This window comes from Vollenhovia emeryi, unplaced genomic scaffold (assembly GCF_000949405.1).
Source record: "Vollenhovia emeryi isolate VEMERY1.0 unplaced genomic scaffold, V.emery_V1.0 DF939574.1, whole genome shotgun sequence".
NCBI lineage: Eukaryota > Metazoa > Arthropoda > Insecta > Hymenoptera > Formicidae > Vollenhovia > Vollenhovia emeryi.
The window spans coordinates 6274-12939 of NW_011966792.1; positions in this window are offsets into that span (position 1 = coordinate 6274).

Genomic DNA, 6666 nt, shown 5'->3' on the forward strand with positions numbered 1-6666 from the left:
TATATCATGTATAAAGTCTGTATTCTGAGTTGTGTATTCACACGCAAATATCTCCGAAACGGTTGGTTCTGCAAAAATGAGTAATAAGATCTTTTTTGTAGCAAATTTTATAAGCTACAAATTTCATAATAACTATGTATGCCGAAAAATCAATATTTTCAAAGATATTCGCGAAAAACTGTTTTTCACCCCCTTTCACACTCTATAAAATTTTTAGCTGCAGTGGTATCGATCAGGACTTTTGAGACATTGTTTCAAAGGACAATATCTCGCTGTATACCAAAATCCAGCTCTATGGGAATTTTTCCGAAGTTTGGCCTTATTTTGGTCTAATTTGACTGGGCTATACATGGACAGAGACTAACTTAAAAGTAAAAACGTTCACGATGCGCTAGCCGTTGTACGCCACCTGTCCTGCCGTAGTTCATACGCAAAGAGTCCGCATTATGAAGTTGGCACAATGTTTTGCGCGCCTATTTTAACACCTCCACTCGTGCTAACATTGTGCATTGCGCGCAGTCCTAACATAGAACAACACTTTATAAACTGAATTTTCTGAAGATTCTTAGTGAAAATATCTGACACATTCATCTCGCTTGGTACATAATTAATTATGATATCACCTCGTTTAGCTACATCGCGTACAAAGTGGTAGCGAACGTCTAAATGTTTGGTACGACGGTGAAATTCCGGGTTCGATACAAGTTTGATAGCACTCTGGTTGTCCGTCATAATTATCAACGGTTTACAATAATATCCGAGCTCTTCTAAAAAGTTGGCGATCCAAATGGCATCCTTCGTTCCCGTCGTCAAGGCCACATACTCAGATTCGGTTGTGCTCAATGACACGACGCTCTGTCGTTGAGAACTCCATGTCACAGCAGTCCCATTAATTAGGAAGGTGAATCCGGATGTTGAGCGGCGTGTGTCGGGGCAGCCCGCAAAGTCCGCGTCTGTGTATCCGACGATCTGCATCTTCTCCTTAGCCTTGTGATAAGAAAGTCCGTAATCCTTCGTGCCGAGTAGATAACGAAAAATATGTTTAGCAGCTGTCCAGTGAGACTGGTCAAAACAAGGCAGGTATCTGCTAGCTTGTCCAACTGCAAAGGCTATGTCAGGCCTACTAACCGTAGCCAGAAATAGTAAAGCCCCCACCAGTTGTCTGTAAGGCACGTCGGGTTCCACTGCATCATCCATTGGTTTGGTTAAATGCGTGTTGGTGTCGCAACGGATCTGGCATCTGACATCCCGTAACGTTCACAACGTAAACAATTCTTGTATGTAATTTGATTGAGAGATGGTGATAGTACCTGCGTCACGATCATGAGAAATCTTCATTCCGAGGAACTCATCCACCGTTCCACTCTTAGTCTTGAACCTAGCTTGCAGGGCGTTGATTGTATATCCGATTGCCTCTTGGGATGGAGATATTATGAGCCCGTCGTCGACGTATAGACAGATGTATACCGGGGCGTCATCCCTCTTGGATATAAATACGCAGCTATCTGCATTCGTTGGGCTGAAATTTAATTCTCGCATGAAAGCGACAAACTTCTGATTCCAACAGCGGCCACTTTGTTTGCATCCGTATAATGAGCGTAGTAATTGGCACACCAAGTCCGGTTGAGCTGAATCCTCGAAACCTAAGGGTTGTTTCATATAAACGGCCTTGTCTAATTCTCCATAAATGTAGGCACATTTTATGTCAAATTGTGTCATGTGCATGTTGCATTGAGCCGCAATTGATATTAGGATCCTTATTGAGTCGTAACGTACTACCGGGCTGAAAACCTCGTCATACTCGATACCCTCGCGCTGTCTATGTCCTCCTGCAACAAGTCGAGCACGATGACGTACAGGTTCACCGTCCAAGCCACGTTTCACCTTAAAAACCCATTTATTTGGTAGTGCCCGTTCGCCGGGTGGTAATTTACACAGTACCCATGTTCCGTTTTCCTTTAGCGTCTGTATCTCGTCTTCCATTGCTGTATGCCATTCCGGTATTTGTAAGGCCTCCTTGTAATCCATCCATTCTTCGTATCCGGATGAGTGAGTGGTCATTGCAGCGAGAGCTGTCTCGGGTCCCTTTCGTCCAGTAATTAGCGTTGCTGCTTGTTTGGCATAGTTCACTGGTCCGGGTTGTCCCTTGTGATCCAAAGCAAAATGTTCGACCTTCTGACCGGAGCTTCGAGTTAGATGATCCGACATCGTTGTTTTTACCTCCTGTGGCGGAATTGTTTTGGGTCCATGAGCTTCATCTTGTTTGTTCGGTGTCAAGACGTCGGTTTGAGCCTCCGCATCCGTCTCTTCTTCCTCCTCACAAGACAGGCCAAAAGAATACGTGTTTGGTTTCTTGGCGTCCGAGATCATAGTGCCATCTCGTATCACGACATCCCGTGCAATTTCAATATGCCGGCGTTCAATGTCCCAGAATCGATAATTTTGGCTCTCCTGATCATATCCGACCAAAACTAGTTTACGAGCTCGTTGATCCCACTTCTTTCTTTGTATCTTTGGTACATTCGCGAGTGCCACGGATCCGAATGTTTTGATACGATGTGCGTCAGGTTTCCGCTTGAACCATAGCTCAAAAGGCGTCGTTTTACCTCGACTAACCGTCCGATTCAGAAGATAAGCCGCAGAGTGCACCGCCTCGCTCCATAATTCTTCAGCTAAGCCGCTGTCAATGAGCATGCATCTTGCGCATTCTACTATCGTTCTAATTTCTCGTTCGGCCCTGCCATTTGATTCAGGGGTGTATGGCGCTGAAAACTCATGTACAATACCGTGTTCTTGATTAAACAATTTCATGGTCTGATTGTTGTATTCGAGACCATTGTCCGATCGGATAGCTTTTACCTTAAATCCAGTTTGACGCTCGGCCCTTGCGACGTATTGTTTCCATAAGTCTGGCACATCCGATTTGTGTCGCATCGTATGTACTGTACGATAATTAGTGAATTCATCCTTGAATACAACGAAAAATCTTGATCCACTGGGTGAAGAAATGGGCATGGGTCCACAGACGTCACTATGCACTAGTTCGAGAGGTTGGGTCGCATGTGATTCCGTCGTCGGGTGTTGTTGCCTCGGTTGTTTTCCCATATTACACGTGTCGCACGTGAATTTCTCGGATACAGCCTCCACTCTTTTGAGACCGGTTACAGCGTTCAATTTTGCGGTTCGCTGAAGGGTTCCGACATTAATATGTCCCATCCGTCGATGGTATACACGCAGGGTATCCAGATGAGCTGAGCAACACCTTACCGGCTTCTCGATTACCATATCCACAACGTACATGTCTCCGTTGAATTTTGCTGTAATCGCCGTGCAGTCATTTTTCGTGAAGAACATCCGATTTCCCTTGGTATTCATGTCGAATCCTTGCCTTTTCATCGTGGGCAAAGAGAATAAGTTATTGTCGAGTTCCGGACAGTATAAAACATCCTTGAGCTGTTTCGGGACTAATTTATTATTAATGTTAACTTGAATGTTGATCGTGCCGCACCCTATAGCTTGCATGTGTTCCCTATTGGCGACTTTAATCTTCACGTCGTCAGGTTCTATTGACTCGAACAGTACGATGTTGTTACACATATGCATCGACGCAGCTGAATCCGCCAGGAAATGATCGTCTAGAAAGCATTTTCCAGTGGTAAGGGAGCTGAACGCTTGACGTTTCGTGGAGTTTTCTTCATTTTCCTCCTTCGAATTTCCCGTCGTTGGTTTCTGTTGCTTCCGATTGGGACAGTCGCGCTTCATGTGTCCTTCCTCGCCACATATCCAGCATTTCGGACTGTTTTTCGATTTTCCGGCTTGACCGCCTACATCCTTACCATTGGACCTTTTACTTGCAGTATCGTTCGAACCACGTTGCAAAGACGCGCGTACTTTGGCTTTGAATGCCGCTTTAGCTTCATCGCGTGCCGATAATTCTGCGTCTTCCTGTAGAAGCATTTGAATTAGTGTAGCCATATTCTTACGTGACCCTTCTAACATTTTAAATGATTGACGAAGACTTCGATACTTATCTGGTAAAGAGCGCAATACTTGTGTGGTGAGACAAGTATCACTCACTGTCTCTCCTACGTCGCGTAATTGCTTGGCGAGCAACTCAATGGACGCTAGGTAACTGGCCATCGATTCTTGAGGCGTCATGGAATGCTCGAAGAATTTTTGCCATAACGTCTGTTTCGCTATTTCGGAAGTAATATTGTAGGCCTGTGATATCTTGTCGATGGTATCCTTCGACGTGATAGATCCCAGTAACAATGGCTTGTACGTATCAAATACCGACATCTTTATGTACAGCTTCGCTTCTGCGTCCTTCTTGTGCCACTGTTTTTGTGCGTCTTCCGATGGCATCGGGATAGTACCGTCCGTATATCCGAGTAGCCCTTTCGCGGTGAGTGCCGTGTCTAGCATGTCTTTCCATAAGGTATAGTTATTGCCCTCGAATTTTATCAATTCGAACCTTATTTCGGTGGACATGGTTCCCGTCCCGCAGCGTATATCGCACAATATGGCGATCCTTCTCTTCCTCTCAGTGTAAAACTCGTACAGACAAATTACCTTGTCGTATAACCTTACTCGGTACTTTAACGCAGGCTTTTCCGCGCAGTTGAGAACGCGCCTGGGCCCATAACCTGTTGGGATATTCCCGTAAAGTATCGAGACACGATAGCTTTACAAAAGAGAGTTTAATTAAGAAGAATACAATATAGCATCGACTGATGCTTTCACTGCGATACATGGACAGAGACTAACTTAAAAGTAAAAACGTTCACGATGCGCTAGTCGTTGTGCGCCACCTGTCCTGCCGTAGTTCATACGCAAAGAGTCCGCATTATGAAGTTGGCACAATGTTTTGCGCGCCTATTTTAACAAGAAATATTATACAAATTTAAAATATTAAATTTATAAAGAGGCGACGGCTAGATTATGAAAATGACGTGGAGGTGATTGACGTAGAAGAGGAGGTGAAGGTAATTGACCTGGAAGAGGAGGTGGAGGTGGAGGTGATTGACATAGAAGAGGAGGTGGAGGTGATTGACCTGGAAGAGGAGGTGGAGGAGGAGATCGTCGATGAAGAGCAGATCGACGACGAAGAACGGTGGATCCGCGGTCTCGAAGAAGTGGCTAACCTGAATTGGGTGGTTGAAATATTTCACCTAGCAGAGGATGACGAGGACAGCGGCTTCGAAGATGGTAAGAATATTTTATTGTGATTTTTAAATCTCACGTATCTCTGAACATATTATAAAGTGTGATTTTTTTTTCTAGATATTCCATCCTTTCGAGCTCCTTCGCCGGAACATTAGAGGAAAATATGCAACAACTTGTGTTTTTTTACAAAATAAATATATTTCTATCAATATTGCATTAATTTCTTTTTCCACACGTATCCTATACTTCTTTCCGTTTGCGCACTCTCCCTTCCACAGCATATTTTTAAATTTATTCATATCTCGATCTTATATGTATGGGTAGGAAGCAGAATTTACCTTTTTCGACCCAGACCCTTGACCATGTTTTCTCTTTTGAAATGTGGGATTATAAGCTTAGCTAAAAGGATTTAAAATCTATCCACGCATCAAGACGAACCGTAATATTTCTCCTTCTCTCGACGTGTTCAAACGAGTCTCGACGTGTTCAAACAAGTCTCGACATGTCCATACCAACGTGTACATCTTCGCCTCGATCTTATATGTATGGGTAGGAAGCAGAAGAAAAAAAAATGTTAGTGGATGAAAATTTTATTTATTATACAATTATTAATTTTTTTCGTTCATCACCTCGTTTTAAGGTTTCAGCAATAAGTTCATCTACAGCATAAACTATTAATTCACAATCTATGACAGAAGTTTTATCACATACCTCGTACAGTATACCAATTGCATCATCTCTCTCGGCACTGGTCATATTATTTTGCAAACAACACACAAATTGATCGAAGCTTTCATTTACAGCTTCTATATCCTCCGACAGTTTGCGATATACATGCTCTACACAATGTTCGAGATTGAGTAAAAATAATACAGTTGACATGTTCATCCAGAGCTGGGGAGGGGTAGGTCGCGCTCGAGGGGGAAGGGGAGGTCTGCCTCCAGGAAGTGGACCGGCCCCCCCCCCAGAACCAGGTGGAGAACCCCCCTCCACTGCCCCAAGCCCCGCAGAAAGCGGGGGGACCCCTGCCGGCGGCAGGGGAACTCACTGGGGAAGCGGTGGAGGGGATGATTCGCAGGGCGGTGGATCGGTCCCAGAGGGAGATCCTCCTCCGAATGGAGGAGATGCTCCGGCCCTTGGTCGGCGGCGGGGCCCGTATTAGCGGCCCCGCGGCGGTCCCCTCCAACCCTCGAGAGGGGAGGAGGGGTGCCGCGGGGGACCGCCCGGTTCCCGGGGCCGATCGAGGGTCCGGAGCGAGGAGGACGGATCCTCCGAGGGAAGCAGTGAACGCCGGGGGGGGGGGGGGGGGTAGGGAAAGAAAGAAGAAGAAGAAGAAGAAGGCCCCCCCGGCGGGGGAGACACAGCGGGGGGAGGGGGCGGGCCCTGCGAGGCAAGGGACCGCGAGGTCCCGCCAGCCCGGGGCGGGCGTCAGATACGTTCGCTACGGTGCTGGGGAGAAAAGCGTGGGCCGCCCAAGAAGAAGGCGGCCAGGGCCTCCTC